Here is a 27,868-nt window from a genome sequence, read left to right as displayed (position 1 = left end):
CGCGTGGTCCCAGAGAGTTTTTTTAAACCCCGTAGTTCTATGCTGGATATCATGCTCCTACCCTTGCAAGGCTCTCAGCTTTAAAAAATGATTTAAAACACCAGTAAGTGGATTTAGTTGATTCCTTGTATAATTGGGGCAGCTAATTGGCAGATGTCATGCTGCATTTTGTAGCCTCTGTTTTCTGACTTAAAACCTTGCTTCAGTAAATCCCAGACAAAATAAAGAATGGAAAAACAGAGAGGCACAGAGGTAGGAAACATTTTTTTAACATCAGAAAAAAAAATCCTCTTCAGACTTCTTGGCAAATAAGAGGAGTCTGGGAGGAAAAAAAATCCATAAACAGTTTCCTAGTTGTCTGAGTGGAAAATCCTGGTTTTTAACATTTCATATCTTGGAAATGTCTGAATAGTTTTTGTTTAAAGGGAAATTCCTTTTGGCTGAGAAAGAGCCTGCAGGATTCAAACTGATAGGGTGATGTTTTTAGAAAACTTGGAGGAAATAAGGATTTGTGATGAAAATGCTTTCTCACTGGCCAATTGTGTTAAGCAGAAATTTAAATCCAAGGTTACCAATCATAACATTGTAAAGGTTCAAATATTAACTCCTTCCTTCCCATGGCTTCCTGTCCATGCATCCTGGGGAAACATCTCTCACAGTCGGTCCTTCCTTCAATTTGAGGAACTTAATGAACTGCTTTTCTAAACCTGTGCGTGTTCTAGGCAGGAGGATATGACATTTGTGACCTTGTGGCCCTCCCAGTAGAGTGGGAAGGAAGATGTATAAACAAGTCATTAAATATCTGGTGTACATTTTGCGTTAGAGCTGTATTCAAAGTGTTTCTGGAGCACAGAGAACACAAAGAGTTTGGGAACACCTCACAGAGCAGGTGAGATTTACAGTGGGTCCTGACGTATAAAACAGGAGTTCTTTAGGCAGTGGGAACAGCAAGTATAGAGTAGGAATGTGCAAAATGTCATGGTTGACTCTAGGAATCCCAAGTAGTTTTATGTACTTTGAGAGTAGGTGCTCTGCGGAGAGTGTTGGGGTATATGACAAGATCATAAAAGGTCTACATGCCTGCTTAACCATTTGGCCTTTCTTTTGTGGGCAGGAAGGTGGGAGGCTGTTAGGGCTTTTAACAAGAGAGGGACAGGAGCAGAAGTATGTTGTCGAAAGGAAACCCTAGTGGTTACGAAGGATGGATTGGAGGGTAGAATTAATGGTGGTGAGATGATCTGTGGCTGCCTATTTCAGCTGTGAGGTCGAACAAGACACCGTGAGGGCCTTGGACCCGACCGGGATGAACACATGAACGCAAGCAAGGGCTGGGAGCCAGACCGGGAGACATGGGGACCGTGAGGGACCGTGAGGGGGATATGGAAGACCTCCTGTTTTCTGAAGTGGCAGACTGAGTTGGCAGGGCTTCCAGTGACCTGGAAAGGGGATATTTAGAGGAGGAACGCGTTCAGTGGGGAAAATAATGAGTTCCCTTTCAAACATTGATTCTAATGTGTCCATGGAACATTCGGAAAAGGCCTTTGGGAACTTGGATTTAGAGTTCTGGAGAAAAGTCTGGACTGAAGGCGTAGTCTTGGATGTTGCAAGTCTAGTGGGGATCACTGAGGCCAATAGCCCACAGAAGCTGGTCCAGGGAGGTCAAGTGAGAGTGACGAGTAAGAGAAAAGCTAAGGATGGAGCCCTGGGGGCCCTAGAACGGTTGGCCAACGAAGAGGAATCTGCAGATGGAACTCAGAAAGAGCCGATAGGAAAATGTGGAGAAAATCCAGGAAAATCCCATCACAGGATCCAAGAGAAGAGAGAATTGCTACAGAGTGGTTAAGATAAATAAAGACTGAGCGTGCACTGCAGCTGGCTCCAAGGACTGTGTGCATGGCAGCTGAGCGCAGTGCCTGTGTCTCAGGGCCATGGCGGCCTCCCTGTGGTCTGAGCCCGTGGCCCTGCTATGTGGCATTGTGCTTAGCGGGTGGAGGCCTGGTTTCCAGGCAGGAGTGGAAGACAGACGGACAGCACCTAGGAGTAAATATGCACGATGGGTAATATATACAACACTGCCTCTTTCTTTCCTTTGTTTTTACAGAAGCCTAAAACAATCCTTAAAATTGGCCTTGGAGACTGCCACAGTGCCCAGGCACTTTTATGAAGGTACTTTCTTCATTCTTTTCTCCAGGCTGAGTCCATCTGTCCCTGGATGTCCTTCTGGCTGGCAACCAGGAGTTTGTGCGTGTGTCCCTTTGTGCATGTGTCATTTATGGCCTTGGAGCATGCAGAAGGCTGGTCTCTGGACTCTTAATACCTGTGTAAGAGTGTTGGGATTTACCAAATGCCTGTAAGATGTGAGGCTTTGCTTTATTTCTTCTGACTCTTCCCACGAAGGAAGTATAGTGTAGACCCCACTGATTGCCAAAGATGGGTTTGATTACAGATAACATCAACCCTATTCAACAGGCAGAGAACCTAATTGGCCCCAATTTGTATGATATGATAGTAGGCGAGGACAAATGGCTTTGCTATAAGAACATGAGCCTGAGGGTTTGCCAGTGGAAGGAACGGTAAAATAAATGATGCAGCTTCAAAGAAAATGTGCAGCTACAAGCAGTTCCTGGGTTTCGGGACCTACACAGGGGACTCTTGTGGGACACCCTGCAGCCACCTCCCTGCCCCCTGCGTGTCCCCTGCGTGTCCCCTGCGTGCTGCGGCTGACTTCTACCTTTGTTCTCTGCTGTGCTTGTGTGGCCCTCGGCCTCCTGGGAGACGAGCAACAGGCACGGGAGGAGGAGCTGGGCAGCCAGGACTGAGGGCCCACAGGAGGGCGAGAAGAGGAGGGGATGGGGAGGAGGGAGAATTCCACTTCCCCCAGGGAGGAAGCAGGTGGCCCTTCTCAGCCCTGAGAAGAGCAGACACCTGTGAGGAAGCTTAGGAACCACCCCGAGTTTCAGCTGCACTGTGGGTTGAGTGGTCTCTTGGCTGCCTAGGTTGTTTCCTAGTCATCTTGTTTGCTGGCTTCTTATCCCATTCTTTCAGTAACAGAATGTCCTGTGAAGAACCTACGTTACAAACGTAAAAACAGTAGACTTAAGGGGCCTGGGTGGCTCAGTCAGTTAAGCGTCCAACTCTTGATTTCTGCTCAGGTCACGATCTCAAAGGTTCAAGAGTTCAAGCCCCGAATGGGGCTCTACGCTGCCTGTGCGGCACCTGCTTGGGATATTCTGTCTCCCTCTCTCTTTGCCCCTCCCCTACGAATGGGTACGCTCTCTCTCGCTCTCTCTCTCAAAATAAAGAAATACACTTGAAACAAAATAGACTTAATTTTTAAAAATAGTTTTAGGTTCACAGTAAAATTGAGCAGCATGTATGACGAATTCCCGCGCACCCCCTACCCTCCCGGCACCGTGCACAACCTCTACCACGGTGTCCGCATCCTGCTGCTGCGAAGTTTGGAATGGGGAGTCAAGATTCATCAGCTGGGGTTACCTGAGGCAGCTTTTGATTTTAACTTTTTTTTTTAATTAGTCACAGAGAGGCTTTCTTTTTAGTCCAAGAAGCTAAATAGCTCACAAGAGCCTTAAATAGGTGTGTGTGTCCGGTGGGGGGGGAGGGGCAGTTTTTTGTTTTGTTTTAATAAAAACTTCAATTTAGGAGCAGCCGTAGAGATTTCAGCAGAATTTCGGTTAAGATATGGTATGTCCCCTTCCCCAACCTTCCATTTACAAGTGGCATAGGCACTCCTTTCCTTTGGAAAGGAGTTGGGATCGAGGGGGGGAAATACCATGTTTTTTCATGACCAAAGCACCCTAATCCCATCTCTGTAGCTATGACTTTTAACTTCCTACCCCGAGATGGTATTCGGCTCTGAGGCCCTGCCAGGAGTTGTTTTTCTGGTTCTGCTCTGGATTTGCAAGTTTTCTTTCCAGGGCTCTCTGCAGCCCATGACCCACATTTGGAAGCAGCTGGAAGGCCTGGCGCCCTGGGCTGAGGAGGCGGAGGAGGCCAGGACCCAGCCCAGGTGCCGACAAAGCTGCCCCCCACCGCTTGGGCCCCAGGACATCATGTTCTGACTGAAGGTGCCCACCACCCCCAGCCCTTGTCACCGTGGACGTTTTCGTGTGTGATGAGAAAGACGAGCAGAAAAATAGCAGCCAGAAAGCCATTTGGTGTTTCAGCTGTGTTTACATAGTAGGAACATGAGGTAGGTCGAAACCCAGCGTTTCCTTTTGATTTAAATGCACACTGATAGGAGGCAACTGAAATTCAGCCTGGCCCAGCTAAGAGGTGGGGTGGCTGGGTCAGTACGTGCAGCTTTCTTATTCCTGCCCTTCCTGGGTCTGGTGTGGGACTCTGAACATCCCATTGTCCGCTGATGGCTCAACAACTCGGCAGGGGGGCAGTAGAAAAAGCAGAGATATGGAGTCAGCACAGACTTCATAAACCTTTTCACCAACAAGCAATTATGTGTTCAGTGCTTCCAAGCCTTGTTGGCATGGCACTCGTAGACCATGATGTTCTCTGCCGGGTGCACCAGAGCAATGGGTGAGGCCGATCACGGCCCAGGGCCTCTGTCAGCTCCAGCCTCTGCTTGAGGCACTCCTTCAGCCCACTCGTTGTGCTGAGCACAACATAGGTAGTCAATAAAATACTTGCTGACTGGGGACACCTGGATGGCTTGGTCGGTTAAGCATCCGACTTCGGCTCCGGTCATGATCTCACGGTTCGTGAGTTCGAGCCCCGCGTCGGGCTCTGTGCTGACAGCTCAGAGCCTGGAGCCTGCTTCAGATTCTGCGTCTCCCTCTCTCTCTGCCCCTCCTCTGCTCTCTCTGTCTCTCAACAGTAAGCAAATGTTAAAAAAAAAAAAAAATACGCGCTGATTGGGGCTCACAGTGTGGTGCTAGTGTTCCCTACCCTGGGTACCCTTCTGAGGCTGTTTCACAAGGCCGCGAAAGAGGATGAGTGCCATGATGTGACCAAAGCGTCTCTGTGGGTGGTGTGTGGGTCCTGCTTAGGAGATAATAGGGTCCCGTGCTCCAGTTTTTTGGTTTTTTTTTTTTTTTACTCCAGTAATTTCAGGGATGCATAGGAAGAAACCCATTGCTGAATTCGAAACTTCAGGGAAAAAAAATTAGTAGACAGAATAAAGCCTCCTGGATGTGACCTAATTGTTTTATTTATTTATTTATTTATTTATTTACTCCAGGTCTGTTGAGATACAATTAACATATAACACTGTCTTGTATAAGTTTAAAGTGTACAGCATAATGATTTGATACGTGTATATGTTGCAAAGTGATCACCACGATAAGTTTAATTCACACCTATCACCTCACCTAGTTACGAATTCTTTTCCCTGTGATGAGAACTTTTAAGCTCTGCTCTCTTAGCAACTTTTAAATATATCATACAATGTTGTTAACTATGGTCCTTATGTTGTACGTTACATCCCCAGAACTTAATTTATCTTATAACTGGAAGTAATAAGACCACCTTCACCCTAATGTTGTGGCCAGACATTTAGGGGGAAGGAAACCTTAGAGTTTTTTGTTGTTGTTGTTTTGGTTTTTTGTTGTTTTGTTTTTTTAGTTGCTACCTGACTATTTTTAGGCTTAACTCCTGGCCTTGATTTGCATGACTAAATTCACACTTCAGTTTTTCAGGCACCTGCTTCTGCAGAACTGAACTTCTTTGGAGGTTTTGAGGAGTGGGTTCGTAGCAGGTGTTAACATTCTTCAAGTCACAGGAAGGAAGGCAAGAGAGAGCTGGCCCATTCCCTGTCCCTGCCACCCCGTGAAACAACTGTCTATGACAACATTGAGATCATTTACATTGCTTTTCTAATACGAAAAACGTTTCTGGGGCTGACTGTGACATACTGAGGAATCCATTAGTGTGAGAGTGGACGAGAACAGTAAACATGGCATGGAGCAGCCCCATGGGGCCCTGCTGTGGCATCAGGGAGAAGTCTGGAGGGCTCTGCTTGTCCCCTGGGCCTTCCCAGCAGAGCGACTTTGAATGCTGTTGATAAGCTGTAGCAACTGGCATTGAAGCCACAGGCTGTCTTTCTGACCCATGGCCTGACTGCATTCAGCCTTTGACCTTCCAAAGTAGTTGATGTAAGGAGAGTTGAGCGAGAGAACCTTCCCTGAGTCTACCTTCTTGGGAAGCAGGTTCTAAGTGGGTCTTCTCTGCCTTCCTTTGATCTGGACCTGCCAGCCTCCTATCCAACAGAAGTTCCCCAGAGATTGTGCCATGTGAATGGACCCACTCCCATAATGCCTTGTTATTATTTTGGCAATATCAGTAGGGCTTTGGGAGAGAGCCGCTAGAAACCTGTGCCCTCTCTGGAACCTCCACCCTCTCTGGAAGTCATACATTTTTATTTTCAACAACAACAACAACAACAACAACAACAACAAATTGCTGGTCATGGGGCTAAATGCCAATGAGAGAAAATCCTTAGCTCTAGAAGTTAACAAACTTGAAAGAGTCACCTGATGGTTCTTCTCCAAGGAGCCGCATTACAGCGAAGCAGCTGGCAGATGGGGAGACTGGTTAGCCCTTCACTGGTTTTTCGTGAAATGCAGACAAGTTTCATGACAAGTTTGTTCTTTGGTGTTTGCCAACCAAAAGAAAAATATCCTGGTAGATAGATTTTATTTTTCCTCATTGCCCTTTGAGAAACTATTACCTGTGCCAAATTGGCTTCTAGGAAAGAAAAAAAAAAACCAAGAACAGAAGTTTCAGGATTGGAACCATGTATGTCACTTGGCTTCAGAATACACGAATTTAACCATGTGATGGTCTACTTAGCTTTACGAAGCAAGAGGTCCTGAGCTAGGCTCTCCAGGGCTGGTGTCATGGCTGAACAGTGCCAGCGGGTAGCGGGATGGTCTCTCCTATTCAGCCTGCCATCTTTCGCGGGTAGACCTTTGCCCTCACGGGCATTGCCTCGTGACTGCAAGATGACCGTGTCACCTCCAGCGTAACATCAGCCTCCCTGACGGGAAGAAAGTGAGAGGGCAGAGCAGAAGGGGGTAGTACCTATATTAGAAAAAGCCAAGATCTGCTCTGGAGTACCAGTGGAATCCCTGTTAGGTTTCACTGGCCATCCCTCACTGCTAGAGAGGGTCCAGGAAGGTGAGTGGTTTAGCCGGATCCCTGGCTACTCCGAACGAGATTGGCGTGTCTGATGGTGAGGAGGGAGGGCAGGATGGGTATTGAGTGGCCAAGCAGCAGCGTCTGCCTCATTACAAAATAACTTCTGCCCCAAACTTGTAGGATCCTAGATCTCCTAGGGACCCTCGATGTGGCTGAGCGCAACCCCTTCACGACACAGATGAGGGAACTGCTTTATTTACTTCTACTTCTGCTCAGTATGCCAGAAACCCCAGTTGTGCTTTTCGGCGCTCCTGGTCTGAGCTGCTGACCCCCGATGCATAAACTGTGCCCAGAATGTGAATGGGCTGTGAAGTCCCTTTCACCAGGGAAGAGAGCGGCAGGGACACAGGCGGTTTGCATATGGGAATCAAAAGGTCTGATTATGCTTTCTCAGGAAAAGCAGCTGGCCAGCAGAAATTACTGGGTGCCTCGGAGGACAGAACCTGGAATTTGGCCTCCTGGAATGATCACAAAAAAATAGAAACCTCAGCCCTGCCGTGAGGAGCAAAGCCTAGCAAGGCCGCCAGAACAATCACATGTGTGAGACAGAGCAGAGACACGGGCGAACAGCGAAGGAAATCCATGGCAGACCGAGCAGCCAGGCCAGAAAGGCAGCTTGGAGGAATTGGCTCTGAACAGGGATTTGTAAAGGTCTATTATTTGGTGGAGAGCAATGATGTATCAAAACAGTGGTTTCAGAGTGAGCAGCTTTGCCTGGCTGGAGCCATTTAATAATGCAAGCCTGAAGCCTGGTGTGTGTTCTCTAGAAGCACAGCCTGGAGGTGATGCTGTTTATGGATTCCTTGCAGAGGGAGTGTGTGAAGTTAGCCAGATTTATTGGAACGTGTCTAAGAGACCACTAGCCCTGCACCGGCTTTCCCTTTGAGCTTTCCATTCCAATTCTCTTCTTCCCTCCCCCCATGTCTGAGGACTGCCTGGTAGCCCTGACATTTCATTTCTGCCCTTACTTCTCCTGTGCCCGGAATGTGAGGGGGCTGTGAAGAGGCCCACTTCTTTGGGGGCCCAGCCAGTCTCCTTAGTGCTGGACCCGTGTGCCTGGTAGTGCTCTGGAGGGCGTTCTCCACCCTTACCTCAGGGCCATTTGGCCGAAGAGGCAAAAATGAGGGGACCGGCGTCTCAGGCTCTTATGCCCCAAGGTGGAACAGGTGGACAGTGTTTGGCATGGAGAGTGCTAGGTGTCTTGGCTTGGGCTGCCATCACAAAATACTGTAGACTGTATGGCTCAAACAATGGACGTTTGTTTCTTTGTTTCAGTTTGGAGGCTGGGAAGTCCAAGATCAAGGGATCAGCAAATTCTGCCCCGTGAGGGCCCTCTTCCTGGCTTTCTTTACATTGTGTCCTCACATGCTGGAGACAGAGCTCTGGCGTCCCTCCCTCAAAGAGCATTAATCCCATCATGGGGATCCCACACTTATGACCTCATCTAGCCTGAATGACCCCCCAAAGGCCCTGCCTCCAAATATCATCACATTGGGGGTTAGGACATCAGCATAGGGATTTTGGGGTGATGCATTCAGTCCATAGCACTGGAGGTTCACTGGAATTTCATGAGGCTCCCAAATGACAACTGGTAGTGAACAGGCCATTGTGCTTCCTGCTGGAAGAAGCCTGTGAGGGGTGAACCCGCGTGGAGTGCAGTTGTTAAGCTGGGTCCATGACTCCAGTGGGTCTGGGAACCTCCTGGAATGGTCTCCAGGATATGGAGGTGCAGTGCAAGTGTGCATTTTTTATCACATTTTCTAAAGTTGTTTTTGACCCTGAAAATGTGATGAGCTAGTTTCCTGGAGATTATACTTCTAAAGTGGAGGCTGGGAGGGATCAGGTCTGTGCACAGTGGTGCCCACCGCCAGCATCTTGTAGGCATGGCCCAGAACCGCTGCCGTGCTGCTGTCCATCCCCCAGAATGTTCCGGGGAAGCCCTGCTCCCTCTTGCTGCTGCTGTACGCTAATCAGACCCTGACCGCTGACAGGTGACCTTACCTCCCCAAGCACTAAGGGGAGCTTCACCTGCAATCAGCACTTTGTCTCTGAAACCTAACCTTTTTGTCTTCTTGGAAACAAAGTCCACCCCCTCAACTTTTTTGGGGCTTTTGGAGGATTCATTACAAAACGAGCAGTTTACATCATATGCCAAAAGCCAAATCTTACTTATTAAAGACATTTCGTAGTACTCTCAAGATACTGACTCAAAGCAGACAAAAGTTGAAGCTGTCTTTTCTGACCATAAATGGAGGGCTCTGGCTCATGTACTTGTTCATAACACCCAGTGCTGAAGCCAGCTTGCCCTTAAGTTTTTCTCCTCTGCTTCCTGGTCCTCGACTTCTTCTCTCGACTTCATCACGACTTCTTCTCTCCATCCATTTTGAATTTTATTTGACCTAATATTATATGTTTCCTTTAAGCCATTGAAATCACTTTTGAAATGTGGTAAACATAAGACATTTTAAAAGCGCAGACCTTCCTAGAATCTGGGCTTAGCCTAGGGCTGGCTCCCTGCTGACCTGGGCACAGTCCCTGAAAGAGTGGAGACCTTTTCCTGGGTTCCATTTCCCCATTTCCCACCCAGGCCTCCTCTTCTTGTCTCCTTCCTGTCCCTCTTTTTCCATTCTTGTGTCCTTTGCTCTCCTCCTTTCTTCTTCTCACCTAGTCCCTTCCCTTCTTCTCTTGACTGTGCTCTGACTCTGCCACAGTTTTTAGAGCTTTGCTCAGTCCTGACAGCGTGAGGACCTGAGCTCAGAGTTTGGAATCTGTTCTTAGATTCTTCTACCTCGTTGCAAGGACTTGTGGGCCTCAGCCGATGATGGCATTCTGGAGGTGGTCACAATAATGCTATGCATCATTAAGGGTCTTTGCAGGGGGGGGGGAGGGCTTGGAAACTGCAGAATTGACTTTCCAAATGTATGGATCGGCTAGGGATTCAGAAGGGTTCACGTGTGGAGTAGCTGGGCCAATGTATAAAGAGCAGGAGTAGCTTACAGGAAGAGTTAGTCACTCTTACATAGCAATGAGGAATTGTTTTGGTAAGCAGTGGAAAACTTCTTCCCTGTTTTGCCTTTCTTGTCTCCCTCCCCCACACTTGTAATACTGGGGACTTCTAGCCTGTAGCTCTACCAGTTCTGGAGCAAACATTCATGAGCCAGTTATGTATTTTAGGAGCCTGGTCCACTGGTTGGGAATCTGGATCTAGGTTTGCTATTTACAGGTGTCTGTGATGCATGGGGGAAGCCCTGGGCACCGGCAAACATTCCCACCCTTTCCCCAGTTGTGTTTGTCCAGGCCTAGGGGTGTGGCCACCAGATCAAGACCTTAACTAGGCCTCTGATCACCTCTGTGGCTGATCCCAACCCCTAGTTGCTTCAGGCCGGATGAACACCTTGGAACTGTGAAGCTCCAGCTGTGACCATCCCATGGCCTAGAGCAATGGTTTTGGATCTTGGCTACGTGTGATAATTACCTGACTGCCTAAAAAATATTGATGTGTGGGTCCCAGCCCAAGAGATTCTGATCCAGTTGGTTCTTGGATGAGGCTTGGGCAGCAGGAAATTTTAATAGCTTCCCTAGTGATTCCAAAACGAAATAAGGATTGAGAATTGCTGGCTTGAAGCTTCGCTACTCCAAGTGTGTCCATGGACTGATAGTATGAGACCCGTGGGGGAGTTTGTCCCTGATCACAGTCTCAGCTCCTACTCCAGACTTTCTGGATGATAATCAGCTCCTCAGCTGATTCCCATGTGCATTAATATTTGAGAACCCCTGGCAAGGTGTCCTGCTGCCCTTCCTGTCAGGCTGATGGACCCCAACCCTGCCACAGTGCACCAAGCGCTGATGCCAGGTCAAGCTAGATAGAGCCCAAGAAACTGACTTGGCCCCCCGTGAAGCCCTTGGGGGTCAGCCCTACAGGGCAGCAATCCTGTTCTGAAATTAAGGTCCAGTGGGACGGGCTGCAACCCATGCTTTGGGATATCTTGGCCTGATGGCTTGAGCTCATGGCACTTTGCCTAGTCTACCCTGGCAGAGTTTGCCCTGTCCTAACCCTGGGGTAGAAGTAGGAGAGTAAAACTAAAAGCTGAAGTTTCCCTATAATAAAGAAAGCATGCTAGAGCTGGGATGACTGGATCAGAGATGATGGGTGCACAGCACCTCTGGTGCCCTCGCCCCCTCCTCACCTGCAGCAGACATCTGCTTTTGGGCCCTCCTCTTCTCCTTTCTGAGCTCACACTTGACCCTAGCCCTTCTCAATAGGGCATTCCAGGCAGACGCTGCCAGTTCCTCAGTTGTCGCACTTAAGACACAACTATTTTGACTTTCCTTCTTCCCAGAGTAGCATCAGTTACTACTCGTGACTCTTCAGTTTTGGCATATGACTTCTGAGTTCTCAGTAACCTCCTACCAGCACCTTTCCCCTTATTTTTCTGCTCTTTCTAGGCCCTCACAGGCAATTGGTCAAATGAATGCACATGTCTCTGAAATTGTCATCCAAGTCTCCATTTCCACACATCTTTCTCGAGCAGTACTCTGCGCCCAGCATCACAATGCACCACGATTTGGGGAAGCACAGACTCGTGGGGACCCAGCCCCTGCCTCAGGTGTTATCACCTCTGCTGCCCTCCTCGAACAGCCTCATCTCCTGTCATTCCTCATCATTTAGTGGGAATAGCAGTGGATTGGGTCATTCGGCTTCCTGCTCCCCAGTGTCAAGGCCTGACCAATGTCCTACTATATACTTTGCCTATTCCCTGCCATTCGAAAACAATGTGACCTGACTTACTAACCTTCATATAGCATCAGGGCTGACCATTAGCTCTTTCCTGGACCATCAGCTTTCATGTTGAGTTGAGCTCAGGGGCCAGGTGGGTAGGCAGTGAAGCTGTCAGGGAGTGAAGCTGGTCAGAGTAGGGGGGCCTTAGGGAGCAAGAGGAACTGGAGAGATCTGGGAGACCTCAGGACCTATTCACAGGAGGCAGCAGTCACTGAACCCCAACAGGCTGTTGCCACATAGGAAATTGGACCCAGAGTTGCAAGGTACCTGGCTTTAAAAGAAGCCAGGAATATAGATTTTTGTGTGAATCTCTTGTTTTTTAAAAATTGTTCCCCCATGTCCTGCCAATAAATGAAAGCAAAAAACACAAAGTAGGTGTCTTTTAGTTTTTAAGATCTAATTGGCTTTATTATGTGATTTGTGAATCAAGCAGCATTCCATCTAGCAAATTGATGCTCTCAAAGTAGATGTCTTTATAGGCCATTCAGAGATAGATCATGGACTCTCCCCGGGTCCATAGAAATCCAACAAAGGCTTCAACCCACATCAACTATGCTGAGATTGTCCAGACCCAGGCACGGCTCTCTGGGGTTCTGGTTTATCTACGTTTCATAAAAAGGGTGCTGTTTCTGCACCCATCTGAAATGCTGCTGGAATGAGAACCAGAAATGGCATCAGGACATTTTATTTGCTTTGTCTTGACTACTTTTCAAGCTCATCTTTTCCATTGCTCAGTCTGTTTTAAGAGAGCTTGTTCTATCTGACCTTGATTGTAGTTTTTCTGTAAAGTGTTTTTGGATTACAAAAATGTGGCTAGAAGTCAGGTAATTACATTCTGGGTTCATGGAGCTCAGTAGTCTCTGACTTAATTTTATTTATCTTGGCCTCATTTGCTTCATTTGTAAAGTGGAATGATAATACCCATTGATCTCACGGGGTTGGTATGAGGATTAAATGATTTTTTTTTTATGTGGAATCAATTTAGAAAATGTTAAGAGTGCTCCCTGATTCTAAAGTATTAAGTGCAAATTAAAAGGCACTGCGGGATACTGCTTCTACATTTCTTAAACAACAAGGTTTATTGGTGTTGCTGCATATGATTGATTTTCTGTCTATCTGTTTGTTGTCTTCAACATGAAATTAATATCCAGGCTTTTCTGAAATTGCTGCTAGTTATTTGATTAGACGCCTTGTGGGTTATACCAAGATTCTTCTCATAACCACTATTTGTCATTCCTTTTTCTTTTTTTTTTTTAATTTTTTTTTTTTCAACGTTTATCTATTTTTGGGACAGAGAGAGACAGAGCATGAACGGGGGAGGGGCAGAGAGAGAGGGAGACACAGAATCCGAAACAGGCTCCAGGCTCTGAGCCATCAGCCCAGAGCCCGATGCGGGGCTCGAACTCAGACCGCGAGATCATGACCTGGCTGAAGTCGGACGCCCAACTGACTACGCCACCCAGGCGCCCCTGTCATTCCTTTTTCTGAACCCCTGTAAGTATTATGTGTCCCCAAGAGGTTTGTTTTTAAGTTTATTTATTGATTTTGAGAGAGCAAGAGAGGGAGAGAGTCCCAAGAAGGCTCTGAACTGTCAGTGCACAGCCTGATGGGGGCTCAAACTCAGGAACCCCAAGATTGTGACCTGAGCCAAAATCAAGAGTCAGTCACTTAACGGACCGAGTCGCTCAGGTGCCCCTGTCTTCATAGTTTTATCTTGAAATTGTTGCATTGTTGCATAACTACCGCATATGTATGTTCTGGGTCTTCAAGCAGAACAGAGGATGTTGCCGTTTCAATAGCTGCTACCACTAAGGCATTCTCCTTCTGGATTTCTGCACTGAGAAACCTAGGCAGAGTTTATTGCTAATTTTCTTTTTGCTAGATTTTGAGAAGCCCTGCAACTCTATAGCCTTCTGCTGTAGATAGGAGGCAGTGTAAGGAGGAGAAGGAAATTGGCAAGGATGGAGGGAGGCAGCTGGGCAGGGGTGATGCACCAGGGTGTAAGCCAGCTCAGGGGGTGTCTTTACACCCAAATTCTCCCAGCACACCCCACCACCACCACCACCACCACCACCACCCACTGCTACCTTGGTTCTAAGGGAATAAAGGCAAATCTTTCCAACCCCCACCTCCGCATCTTTTGCCCTTTGTGTTTGTTGTGTGTGTTGGTGTGTGCATATAGGAAAGCTGAGTACTGCAAGCTGCATAGCTTGTAGAATTCTTTTGTCTCCACCCTCTGGCGTGTCCCACTCCTACTGGTCAGGGCTCAAGGGAAGTGACGCATTCTTGCCTATCCCATTACCTACATATTGGAATTACCTGGGGAGATTTTTTTAAAAATATAGATGCCTGAGCCCCACTCAAGACAGAATCAGATTTTTTTGAAGGTAGGGCATAGGAGTTTTTTAAATAGTCCCCAGGTCAGATTTGTATTTACACTGAGGTCTGCAATTTATAACACAAATTAAATGGGGTGATGAATGAATAGATTGGTGCACAGATTTGTGGTAAGGCAAGAACAATAAAACGTTAATGGTAGAATCTAGGTGGTATGCATGTAGTGTTCATTACAGAATTCTTTCAACTCTGCTCTGATTGACATTTTTCAAATTAGAATGTTGAAGAAAAAAAAGAAAAACCTCCCACACTTCTCCAGATGATTAATTTGGGGCCGATGCCACCTAAGGCCTGATGTTTGAGATGGGTGGAGAGAGACTGCATCTGTTCTGTGGAAAAGAGTGTTGGGTCAGCAGGTGTGAGCACAGGCCTGGTGCCTGATGGCCATTGTATATTTAGGAAAGGGACCCTAAGAAAGCCCCAGAGAGAAAATAGGTGAGAGCAAACTCCTGGCTGATAAAATATCCATGTTGAACCCAAACTTGATTAATTGAAATTCTGAGTGCCATTAATTCACATATTAGCAGAGGAAAAAAAAAATAGGTGTTTTTGAAAGATGCTACTTCTTTTATAGGAACATCTGGTTCTTCAATGTAGGAGCAGGATCTTGGAGCTGAGAAGCATTGAGGGTCATCTGGTCCAGCCTCCCACTCTGTGTCTTTCTCAATGGCCTGAACTGAATTGCATTTGATTTGTGCAGCTGGACAGAGTGATTCTAAGGTCACTGTTTTGGGGATGAAATCACTTTTAATTCTAGCAAATGGATATGGCTCAGAACTGTTTTCCTAAGAGAAAAATAAAAGCTGTTTTGTGCAAGGCCTGATTGCCCCTCTCTTTCCTGCTAGTTTACAATTGGGCGTTGAGGCAACGGAGAGGAACAGTGCCTCAAGGAGAGTGTGCTGTGTGGTGCCTGTGTTTTACTTCCCACTGAGTCATGGGTCCCGGTCCTCCCAGAAATGTGCAGAATGAAGTCTCTTTCTCACTTTCCTGCTCCCCAAACTTCGTGCTGCTTCTAAGGAGTACCAAAGCAAAGGCCCTTCTGTCCTGCCTGTGGGGCTGGGGAGCAAACAACAAAGACCCTTTAAGGGAGGGAGATGGGGCATGAGTCCTGCAGATGTGAGGTTACAGTGTGTCCGCCAGCCCCTTGGGAGCTGCAGCCAGCGTGTTGCAGAGGCCAAAGTATGGGACTCATTTGTGGGTTGCCGAAAAGAAATACCCTGCCGATTATGAGTCACTCTCAGCCTCCTTTCCCAGAGCCTCTGGGGCTCACAGAGAACTCAGACAGTCTGTTCTCCGGGACTTTTTGAAGCTTTCATATGGATTAAACTCCTTCCCAATCTGTCTACACAACTAATGGCGTTGTTGAGCTTGATCTGTAACTTCTCTTTCAGTTTCCACACCTATAAAATACAGAGAAATATTAGTCTCCAAGTCCTTTCAGCTTTTATAGTATCTACTTTTTCTAATGCTTTAAGGTTTATAAAATACATTCATATGCCTTATCTCCTTTGAGTCAGACAATCTTGTAAAAGGGTTTGAGAATCTCAGGGCGTGATGCCCAAATGTCGTCTCCTCTCCCTCTGTAACCTTTCCTTGAGCAACTTCTGCTGTTGTTTCAATTACCATCTACATTATGATAGGCCTGTAACTTCTGTCGTTAGCCTGGATCTCTCTCTAAGACCTGATTATCCAGTTGCTAGCTTGTCTGTCCATTGGGCCATTCTTCAACACTGAATCTGTGCTCCTTCTCTCCCCCAGGCTCTACCTAAAACCTATGCCTTATCTTGGTGAAGGGTGTAGTCACTCATCCACTTGGGCAGGCCAGATACCTATGAGCCCCCTGACATCCTCTCCCTAAACCCTCATATTCAGTCTGTCACTGAGTCTCCTACGGATGTTTCCTCCTAAGTGTCTTGACTCCATTCCCTTCTTCCCGTCTCCTTGGCTGCCTCATTAGGGCAAAGCTACCCCCATCTGTTACCAGGACTATTGTAGTAACCTATGAACCACTCTCCCCACATCTATTTTGTCTTCTTCCCATGATCTCCAAATTTAGGAGAAATGTTTTGAAACACAAATCTGACTAGGTCACTGTCATTCCTTAAACTTATAAATGGCTTTATATTGCTGTTATGATTAAAAAAGAAATCCTAATAAGGCCCAGATCTCCCTCTGTGGCTTGTTGTCTATATAGCTTTGCCCTGGCCATCTGTGCTCCAGCCCTAAAAATCCATTCCCTTTTGTAAGTTTTTAAAATATATTTCTTTCTGCCACAGGGCCTTTACACATACTTTTCCCTCTGACTGGAGTACTCTTATCCTCTCCCCTTTGCCCACCTAACTGCTGCTTATCTGCTAGATTGAGCTTGAGCCTTATGACTCAACTCTCGCTGCTCTTGGAGATCTGGCTGCCTTTTTTCCAGAGGCATTATAACATTTTATATTCTCTGTTCATTATTTTGACTGATGGACATCTTCTCACCCATTAGTGTAAGTTCCAGTAGAGCAAGGATCTGTTCGTGTCTTATCACCATTGTATCCCAGTACTGAGCACACAGAAATATTTGTTCAGTGGATGAACCCAATGGAGTAGAGAGGACAGGTCTTTTTATTTGCTTTTTTTTTCTTTTACACAAGGGGATTGTTTTTTTTTTAAGAAGCAGATGCTTGACATTTTACTTTTCTTTCCAATTATTTCTATTTCTATTATTTCTTTGCTTTTATTTATGATATTATAATATGGATATTTCTGCTTCACATCAGTTCCTTCTGCTATCATTTCTCATTCCCCACCAATTCCTGCTTGGCCCCAGCAGAGTCAGTGATGTGCAATCATTGGTCTGGAAATGCTCTTCAGAACATACACTGGCAACTCATAAAATGCTTTCAGTTCACTAGTAATCTTGTGAAAACCTGCATAATTAACTACTGGAGAATGTAACTGTGAATATGGATGGGAGAGTCATTAATCAGAGGCTCTGTATGGAAAATTAAACAATGAAAGTGAATTTCTTTATTTTCTTAATTTTTAAAACATTTATTTGGGGCGCCTGGGTGGCGCAGTCGGTTCGGTTAAGCGTCCGACTTCAGCCAGGTCACGATCTCGCGGTCCGTGAGTTCGAGCCCCGCATTGGGCTCTGGGCCGATGGCTCAGAGCCTGGAGCCTGTTTCCGATTCTGTGTCTCCCTCTCTCTCTGCCCCTCGCCCGTTCATGCTCTGTATCTCTCTGTCCCAAAAATAAATAAACGTTGAAAAAAAATTAAAAAAAAAAACATTTATTTATTATTAAGAGACAGAGAGAGACAGAGCATGAGCAGGGGAGGGGCAGAGAGAGAGGGAGACACAGAATGTGCAGCAGGCTCCAGGCTCTGAGCTGTCAGCACAGAGCCCGACACGGGGCTGGAACCCACAAACCAGGAGATCATGACCTGAGCCCAAGTTGGATGCCTAACCGACTGAGCCACCCAGGCACCCTGACAATGAAAGTGAGTTTCTAAGGGAAGGGTTTGAGATTGAATTATGAAGCCCCGGCTGACTGAGACCCCTCTTGCCTTTCTCACTTTTTGCCTACGTGGCGTTAGGAAACGTAACCTGTCCCTTACGATGTCCCAGATTTAACATACTGAGTCTCTGGACATAATAATGTATCTGGTGCCAGATGGTCCCATGCTTCTGCTTTCCTGGCTATACGGCACCTCCTGTTACCTTTGGCTGCTTACTCCGTCCGAGGAACACAGTAGACTAACTTGCCCTAGCAATGTGTTCTTCTGGCTTTCAGGGGCCACGTGCATCCCCAGTGTGTCCAAAGAGAATGGGCACCTGTGGGTCACTGTCTAGAAAACTGTGTTTTGTGTTCCTTGCTGTGGTACTAAGCTGATTTCGTAAAAGCTTATCAACTTTGAGCACACACGCACTGTGAGCTTGTGCAATTCAGAGAACACCCAGTGTCGCTGGCCCTGAGGACCCAAGTCTTCTACACAAGGCAAAAATGGGAGTAGGGCTGTCTCTGACTAAGTCCATCATTAGCTGAGGAATTTCAAATCATGTTAGTCTTTCATATGAGGCTATTTCTTCAATTTTCTGGAAGGTGTGTGTGTGTATGCATACACATGCCCACAAGAGCACACGTTTCCTCATATATAGATAATTCTTGTAAGGGCCCAAAAGCCTCTATCCCTGTGTTGGCAACTGGGAACTCTACCAAAGGTAACAGGAGAACTTTGTTGCGAGGGTATCCATATGGGAATTTGCTAGTGTGGAAATACTTCCTGTGTTGGTTGACGTACAATGTATTTATTGAATGTATTAAATGTTACAGAGCATACCTTGGTGTTTAATTCCCTTAGATAAATACTGAATTCATAATCAGAAATCTGCCCTTATTATAGATTCATTCTTTTACTTTTTTTAAAATCAAGAGTAACCGTTAGTGGCGCCTGGGTGGCTCAGTCGGTTAAGCGTCTGACTCTCGATTTTGGCTCAGGTCATGATCTCGCAGTTCATGAGATCAAGCCCTGCGTTGGGTTCTGCACTGACCACGTAGAGCCTGCTTGGGATTCTCTCTCTCCCTTTCTCTCTCTGTCTTCCCCTCACCCATTCTTTCTTTCTCTCAAAAATAAATAAACAAATATATGTGTGTGTATATATATGTATTTATAATGGGGGTGAGGGAGAGGGAAAAGTGGGTGATGGGCAGGGAGGAGGGCACCTGTTGGGATGAGCACTGGGTGTTGTATGGAAACCAATTTGACAATAAATTACATCTAAAAAATAATTAAAACAAAAAATTAATAAAATGAAGAAAAATATGTATATAAAGAAGAACTTATTATTGTTTATTACAAAAAGGATATTACCCCATTACAGAAACTGAAAAATAAAAAAGACATCTCTCAGAAACTGATTATATCTCCCTAAAACTGGTGTAAATTTCTGTTGCATTAGCATTCAGACATTCTTCTGTCAATATTTCTTTTATATATATATTTATATATAATTATATTATATATATTATATAGAATTAATATTTTAATAATATTTAATAATATATATTATATATAATTAATATTTTTCATTTAACTTTTATGTCATACTCTCTTACATCCAGTGATAGACGTTTCTCTTATGTTAATACTTACCTATTACTTTTTTTTCATTCCAGTCTAATTAACATGCAGTGTTACATTAGTTTCAGGTGTACAAGACAGTGATTCAGCGATTCTTTACGTTACTCAGTGCTCATCATGGTGACTGTACTCTTAATTCCCTTCACCTATTTTACCTATCCGCCTACCCACCTCCCTTCTGGCAACCACCAGTTTGTTCCCTTTATTCGTTGTCTATCACTTCTTTTTTTTTTTTTTTAATTTATTTACTTATTTTGAGAGAGAGAGTGAGAGAGCACGAGCAGGGGAGGGGCAGAGAGAGAGAGAATCCCAAGCCGGCTCGTCACCGTCAGCACAGAGCCCGATGCAGGGCTCAAACTCACGAACTGCGAGATTGTGACCTAAGCCGAAAGCAAGAGTCCGTTGCTTAACTGACTGAGCCACCCAGTGCCCCCCTATCACTTTTTAATGGCTGTGTAGTATTCATTGTATGTTTTGTATTTCTCAACTAATATTCAAGTGTTACAATTTTGGTGTTTCCCCCTCTTTTTTCCCCCCTCTTTTAAATCTGTTTGCGTAATTTTTAATTAATAATCTCAGACAGGGGAGAAGAGCCAGAATACGCATTATAAACATCCCAGTGCTTTTTGTGACTGTGCAGAGAAGTCCGTGATTAAGGTCGGAAGAACCTAGGATACGATGGTTTGTAACGGGAAAGGGGACCCAGGGTATTCTGACTGCAAGGCGTCAGGCCTTGAGTTCTGTGTGCACTCACGTGTCACAGCATTGCCCCAGAGGGAGCGGCCTCGCCCTGTGTAACAACTTCTAAGTCTTCTACCACTCTTTTTTTTTTTTTTTAAATATAGAGCTCAAATTCTGGAAATACACGGGCAACTGTAGGCTCTGTGTAGACTTCATTGTTTTCTTTGAAATCTGTGTGTGTTTCAAATATTCCTGCTAACTGAATTGAGGGATTACATTCCTACTGATGATGTTGGAAGCATGTCACATTCTAGGCTTTTACAAAATATGGCTATTCCCAAGTGTTTCACACTGAGGCACACAGTTTGAAAGTAAGTGCTGTGTATAGGTGGATGTGCTCCGTATAACAGTTCTTCTGTAAGTTGGAGAAATAGCTAGAGGAGAAATCTGTTCTTAGAACAAGGCACATGCTGTTGGTTCCAGACATTCTTGCTGGAGGATACAAAAGTGGTGTTTAACGGCTGCTGGCCCCACGCCCACTCTCCAGCCCCAAGGAATGTGCTGTGTCTGGGCCGCACTCGGCATCAGGGCCGTTATTGTGGGGAGGGGAGAAGCCAGCCCTCCAGGTCCTTGGCCTGAGCTGCCTGAGCATTTCCTGCCAAAAGAAGGGATCTGTTTTGACTTCGGGTTTCCCACCTAGCCCCCTGCCCCTGCTCCGTGAACTGCCCTGTTTGCAGAAGGAGGCTCGGTTTTCTTTCCCACAACTGCTGTTTCTTCACTGCAAGTACTTTACCCTGAACGTAAAGTTAAAAACAGCGTTTGTAGGAAGCTTTGTGTGGTAGGGGGGCGTCACCCCGTTCTCCCATTACAGATGTGACATATGGACCCATTCCAACATCTGTGTGTTTTGGCACATGCCCTGTTTCTGAAATTGCTTCTCTGTGTTTTGCATAGGAGGGAGAGAGAAAAAAAATTCTAAGATAAAATAGTCGGCCTATCCTCCGGGATTCTTTTTCAGCAGTTTAAGTGGGGGTAGTGTCACTTTGTCCCTTCTCGTATGCATAACGTAATAGTAACTTTTGTGAACTATCTCCTTTACCTCTCATAATCAACCCCTTGGGTTGGGTATGATTTCGGGCCCCTTTTACAGGGGAGGAAACTGAGGTTGGAAGAGGTTTAGGAACTTGTTTTGCTCATCGGTGATAGTGTCTCTGCAAGGGTAGCCTGAATCCAGGGCTGGATGCGCCCGTAATCCCCATACAGTAGTACCTTCGGCATCAGTGGGAGGAACTTGTCGGGTAAATGGAAATGTCCTGAGGCTTATGGAAGTTTGGTTTCTTAGGTTGGGGCTAATTTGTATTTTTCCCCCTACTCTTTATTTATTTATTTATCTATTTTTTTTCTAAATTTTTTTTCTTAATGTTTATTTATTTTTGAGAGAGAGAGACAGAGTGCAAGCAGAGGAGGGGGAGAGAGAGAGGGAGACACAGAGTCCGACGCAGGCTCCAGGCTCAGAGCTGTCAGCACAGAGCCCGACGCGGGGCTCGAACTCCCGAACCGTGAGATCGTGACCTGAGCCAAAGCCTGATCCTTAACTGACTGAGCCACCCAGGCGCCCCTTTTATTTTACTTTTTAAGTTTATTTATCTTGAGAGAGAGACAGAGAGAGCAAGCAGGGGAGGAGCAGAGAGAGAGGGAGGGAGAGAATCCCAAGCAGGCTCTGGGCTGTCGGTGCAGAGCCCGCTTCGGGGCTCCGTCTCACGAGCCGGATGCTTAACCTTAACCAACTGAGCCACCCAGGTGCCCCTCCCTACACTTTTTTATTTTGAAAAACTTCAGGCCTGAGAAAAGTTGTAAAAATAAATAGTACAAGGGAGACCTACATCCTTCAACTAAATTCACCAGTTGTGAACATTTTACTATATTAGCTTGTGTTTCTGTCTTTGTGTGTGTTGTGTTGGGTTGCTCACCCTTTAACAGTTAGTTGAGCCGTTAGCACATTTCATCCTAAGTACTTTAGCAGGTATCTTTGAAGAACAAAGACATACTCCTGAACAACTTCATAGGGACTCAAAAAACAATTGAAAGTCAGTGCCCTGCTCTTTTCTAATATACCCATGCTCAAATTGCCCTGGTTGTGCCCCAAATGCCTTTTATGGCTGGATTCTTTCCTTATCCAGTGTCTGATGAAAGGGCAAACATGGCTTTTACGATTTGTAATTCTCATACTAGGAACAGTTTGCTTTGGCCCAACTCGGAAGCCCAGGGCTTGTGCTACAGTTCCAGAGTTTCTGTCCCTCCTGACGAAGCAGCCACACACACGCACGTCCTTACTTGACACGTGTTGTCCTACTGGGCACCACGTCTTCATTCTTCCTCCTTCCTTCCCTCGCTTCAACTCTGTTTCTTAAGTTCTTTCTTCTCCTTCCTTTCTCTTTTTCCTTCCTCATTTTCTTTTTTCCCTTCCTCTCCTTTCTCCCTCCTCTCCTCCTCCTCCCCGTACAAGACTCGTTCTTACGCAGTGTAATGATTCTGTGCTTCAGCCTGGAAATTGGTGGTGTGGCAGGGGGGAGCTGCCAAACTGGATTCAATTAACAGGTTGAGACAGCGATCAGGCGATGGGGTTAAGGAGGTGTATGGGGGCGGGGTGCTGACCTAGCTGTGGACCCTGTTGCCGGAGGCCTGGGTGGCACTGCATGAGGCTAAGAGGATGGATGGATGTAAGAGTGGCCGGCTCCAGTCCAGGAAGGTATCAGCCCTGGAACCTAGGGAAGGGACAGGGTGCACCAGGATAGAGTGAAAATGGCACTAGGGCATAATAGGAAGACTATGACTTTGAAGCCAAGCACGCAGGTTAAGATACTGACTGGCTGTATGATTTTGGTAAGATTATTTAACTTTTGTGTTTGTTGGTTTGTTTATATTTGAGTATAGTTGAATTATTTAACTTTATTTATTTATGTATGTATGTATTTATTTATTTATTTTTACATTTATTTATTTTTGAGAGGCAGAGAGAGAGAGCACAGTAGCTGTTAGGTGTTTACATGGTGTTGCCACATGGGTGGCAGTGGAGGCAGTGTGGCACATGGGTGGCAGTGGCATGGGTGGAGGTCTGCAGTGAAGGGAATTGCAGGTAGGCGGTGGCTGTAAGTTCGTGCAGGTGGCCAGCGTGAGGCTGATCTGTCAGTGGATGAAGATCCTTTGGAAAGGAGTTCAGGCAGGTCTCCTGTTGCTGGGAACTGGCAGGCAGGGAATGGTGATCAGAAGCCAAACTCTGGTTGGAAGCCATGGCATTGGGGATCTGGGAGAGAATCCGAATGCCGGAGCCAAACTGCCCCATCAGGTTCAAGCGAATAGCGGGGTGACTTGGTGCTGAGCCTTACGGGGCAGCACCTGTGGGACAGCACCTGTTTGAGACTAGCATTAGGGAGAAGCCAGGGGCAGGAAGTGCAGCCACTCTGGGAGGAGAACCGGGACCCAAACCAAGTCTGGCGTCTATTCTGTCTGAGATTTGCTGTGGGCGTGATGGCATTATTATATTGAAGAGACTCTTTTCCTGGCCCTTGGCCTGAAGTTAGATAAATTGTCACTAGGTATATGAAGCTTCCTTGATTATGAGTTCAGAGCCCCAAATTGCTGGGATGACCTACATTCATTGCCTTCTGACTTAGCTGATTTGCCATAACAAAAGACATAGATTGGATGGCTTGAACAACAGAAACTCATTTCTCTCCTTTGGGCTGGGAGGAGGGGAGGGCAGACAAAGAGAGAGAGAGAGGGAGGGAGAGGGAAAGGGAGGAGAAGACAGAAAGGGCGGGGGATGGCGGGGGAGAAAGGGAAAGAAAGAGGCAGAGAGAGAGAAAGATCAAAGAGGAGAGAGGAAGAGAGGGAGGGAAAGAGAGATCGAGAGGGAGAGAGAGCCTGCTTACAAGCAAGTACCAGTGAGCAGCTCTCTGGTCTCCTTATCAGGGCACTAATCCCATCAGGGGAACTACACCCTCTCAACCTCATCTTAACCCAATTGCTTCCCAAAGGCCCCACCTCCAAATACCATCCCACTGTGAGTTAGGGCTTCAACATATGAATTTTAGGGGGATTCAGGTATTCAGTCCATAGCACCCTCTTTGCATGCCCCCATTCCCAGACACTTAGAGTCTGTATGTTGGGAGGGACGTTGCTTCAAGGAGAGTGCTACTCACATGTAGAATCTGGAAGCAGGAAACTGATCCAGGACCACAGTTCTTGTAGCTTGTTAATAAAAACCTTTTGCAGGGAAACTCTAATTGACTCTCATAGTACACAGGTTCTTCCCTTTTGTGTCCAATTGGGTTTTTTTTAAATTTCCTAATTTTTATTATTTTTCACTCTAGAGGCATGAAACTGAGGCAAAATGCGTTATTGTTGGCTCTTTGTGAAATCGCCACATTGCACTTTTTGCAGTTAGATGTGAGACATTCTCAGGGCACCTGGGTGGCTCTGTGGGTTAAGTGTCCGACTTCAGCTAGGGTCGTGATCTCACGGTTCGGGAGTTCGAGCCCCATGTCAGGCTCTGTGCTGACAGGTCAATATTATTTCCGGTTCTTTGTTGACTAAATTTGCTTTTGTTTTTACCTATTTTCTGGAAGAGCATTACATCACAAGCTAAGCTTAATAGGACATGGTTTTCTGTGTTTTTTAAAAAGTATTTAAACAAGATCTACAATGAAAGTAACATGTATTTTCCAAGTTTTAGGTAATATGCATTAGGATATAACTTAAGAAGATGCAGTTTGCCCTATTTTTCACTTTCTGGAAGAATTTCATGGCTATCCCTTTCTGTGGTCTGTGTCTTTGGCTTCTTTGCCTTGGTTGGCTGGCACCCTTCCCACCCCCGAGCTCCCAAAGTCCCCGATCCCATCAGTGAATGTCACGTCCCTTCCCTGGAGAGCAGTTCTCCACATCTGCTCCACGGACAGCAACAACATCTGACAACTGGTTAGAAATGCATATTTCTGGGCCCCACCACAGACCTCCTGAATTAGAAACTCCAGGGGTGAGCCCCTGGCATCTGGGTCTTAATCGACCCACCAGGTGATTCTGATACATGCTTGCAGTGGACTGAATGTTTACGTCTGCCCAAAATTCGCATGTGACAATCCTAACCCCCAACGTAATGGTGTTTGGAGGTGGGGCCTTTGGGAGGTGAATATGATTTAGCACCTGTAAGAGACCCCAGAGAGAGCCCTAGCCCCTTCTGCCTCATAAGGACACGGTGAGGAGTTGCAGTCTCTGAGGAAGGGGGCTCTCACCAGGCACTGAATCTGCTGGCTCCCTGATCTTGGACTTCTTAGCCTCTGGAATGCGAGAAATAAATTTCTGTTGTTTCTAAGCCGGCCAGCCTGCAGTATTTTGTTACAGTGACCCGAAGGAACTAAGTGCAGAATTCCTGCCCTGGGCTAGACGGCTAGATTCGGTGGACCTATCTCCCAGTTGCTGCTTTTGGCATAGATAACAGCACTTTATTTTGTTCCTCTTCAGATGTAGAATCAGACAGGGTGAGGTGGGGTGAGACTTGAGAGGTCATTCTGGTTCCTTCACTTTACCACAGAAGAGGGCTTGTGACCTGGGCCAAAACGCTGCAGGCAGGTGCATCCTTCGGATGGGATCCTGGGCTTCCTGTTCTGGGCTCCTTGCTCCTGGCACAGGCCGTGTTCCTTCTCTAAAGATAGTTTAGTCAGTGCTCTCTGAGAGCATGATTCTTTGTAAAGTGGCCTGAGGAAATAATTCTGAAAGAACCAGTCAGATTGGCCTAATCACTCGTGGGCTCTCTTAATATTAAAAACAAATTTTTTTAATGTTTATTTATTTTTGAGAGAGACAGTGAGTGAGTGAGTGAGCAGGGGAGGGGCAGAGAGAGAAGGAGACACAGAATCCGAAGCAGACTCCAGGCTCTGAGCCATCAGCACAGAGCCCAACTCGGGGCTTGAACTCGTGAACCGTGAGATCATGACCTGAGCCAGAGTCAGATGCTTAACTGACTGAGCCACCCAGGCATGCCTCACTTAATATTTTAATATGAATAATATTCTAATATTTCATGGGTGTACTCTAAAACCTCAGAATCAAGTAGCTTCTGTCGTTGATTTCATTTAATTATTCTACAGGAAAAAACCCAAATGCTTATACTAGCAGAATTCAACGTTTCTCTGTCTTTTATGGCTTTTGTTCACCTATCATGAATGTAAATGTATCTGTGTACTCTGTGTGTATGATGTGTGTTGAGAGAGGAGGAGGAGAACGAGAAACTTCTATTTATAAGGAAATGGCGAGTTATCTGCAGAGGGTGTGCTTGGGGGAGTCAGCAATGGTCGGACCTATTGGGGGGCACCGTCCGCAGCAGCGTCCCCTGACCTGACTCTGGTTTTGGAGACGGTTGCATTTCCAGTGTCTTTGCATAGGCAGTCAGCTCACCTATCTCTTTTCCCCTGTTGGATAATCTCTGTAGCAGAACTGGAGTTTACTCACTACTGGTTTCTGAATCTCTATAATCTGAAAGAAAGCATAGCATTGGAAAACTCTGGAAGCAGTCAGGGCACCTGGGTGGCTCAGTCAGTTAAGCATCTGACTTCGGCTGTCAGGTCATGATCTTGTGGTTCTTGAGTTCGACCCCTGCGTTGGACTCTGTACTGACAGCTCAGAGCCTAGAGCCTGCTTCAGGTTCTGTGTCTCCCCCTCTATCCGCCCCTCCCCTGCTCGTGCTCTGTCTCTCTCTCCCTCCCTCTCAATAATAAACATTATAAAAAAAAAAGAAGAAGAAGAATTTGGAAGCAGTCAGTTTATGCAGACAATTCAGAGTCTGACTGGCTTGCATATCTCAGCTGTCCCCCTCCTCCCCCTCTACTCGAATGATCTGGTTTTTCTGGATGTCTTAGAATTCTTGTATTTGTTGAGTCCATAGCCTCAGGTGCTCCCATGTCTGCTCCAAGTGCATGGGAAGAAAAAACACCTGAGAAAAACGTGCCCCTGTCAAAATACAGGATGGACTTGGTTGTGACGAGTGCCTTGGGAGTCTGGGTATACAGACTGGCCGGGAGATTAAGTGAGGGTTTCTTTAACATGGTAAACTTAAAGGGAATCAGGGGACATTTACACTTTCTAGGGATTTGTTTCAGCTGAAAGCAGATTGTGAGAAATTCTTAACTTAGGTGCTGCCATCCTTTGTTCATATTTATTTTTTCTTTCTTTCTTCTACAGAGCAGAATAGGCTAAAAGAACAAAATAAAACAAACAAACAAACAAACAAAAAAACTACCCACCAGAACTAAGAGGGGAATGGCCATTTCTATTTTAAGGTTATAAAAACAAACCTAGTAACACCTGCACATAAGGACCCCTGGGTCAGAAATTTAGAGAGGAGGATTCCAAAGGATCCAGGGAAAAAATTAGGTGAGCTCTATGACCAAGGAGTCTACTATACATATAGCTGATGAAGTTAGAAGAATATTTAAATCCAACCTATGAAAATATATGAACAATGAAACAATGTATCCAGAAGATAGAAGGATTCGTGTTAATTGGAGAACAAGTATAAACGTCTCGTGGACTGTTAGAAACCAGTAGAAAGATTACCAAAATGAAGCATGTGTCACAAGAAAACTAGAGAGAAGTGTAGATTTTTGAAAAGTATAGATTTTTGAAAAGTGAAAAGCTTGACATTAATTTCTGGGAAACAC

General features: G+C 46.0%; 1 protein-coding gene across 3 annotated transcripts in view; it reads left to right on the top strand.

Annotated features, from left to right (window-relative positions):
* CREB3L2 (cAMP responsive element binding protein 3 like 2) overlaps window positions 1-27,868 on the top strand; it is a 120,554-nt gene that overhangs the window by 8,567 nt on the left and 84,119 nt on the right. The window contains exon 1 of one of the 3 annotated variants that reach the window (XM_047826287.1): window positions 3,893-4,210. The exons of the other annotated variants lie outside the window; for them this stretch is intronic. The gene's annotated coding sequence lies outside the window, so the exon portion shown is untranslated. Of the gene's footprint in view, window positions 1-3,892; window positions 4,211-27,868 lie in introns of those variants that run through there. 3 annotated transcript variants of the gene reach the window in all.

The sequence above is a fragment of the Prionailurus viverrinus genome, chromosome A2, assembly GCF_022837055.1.
Source record: "Prionailurus viverrinus isolate Anna chromosome A2, UM_Priviv_1.0, whole genome shotgun sequence".
Taxonomy (NCBI): domain Eukaryota; kingdom Metazoa; phylum Chordata; class Mammalia; order Carnivora; family Felidae; genus Prionailurus; species Prionailurus viverrinus.
This window is presented reverse-complemented; position numbering and strand designations above follow the sequence as displayed.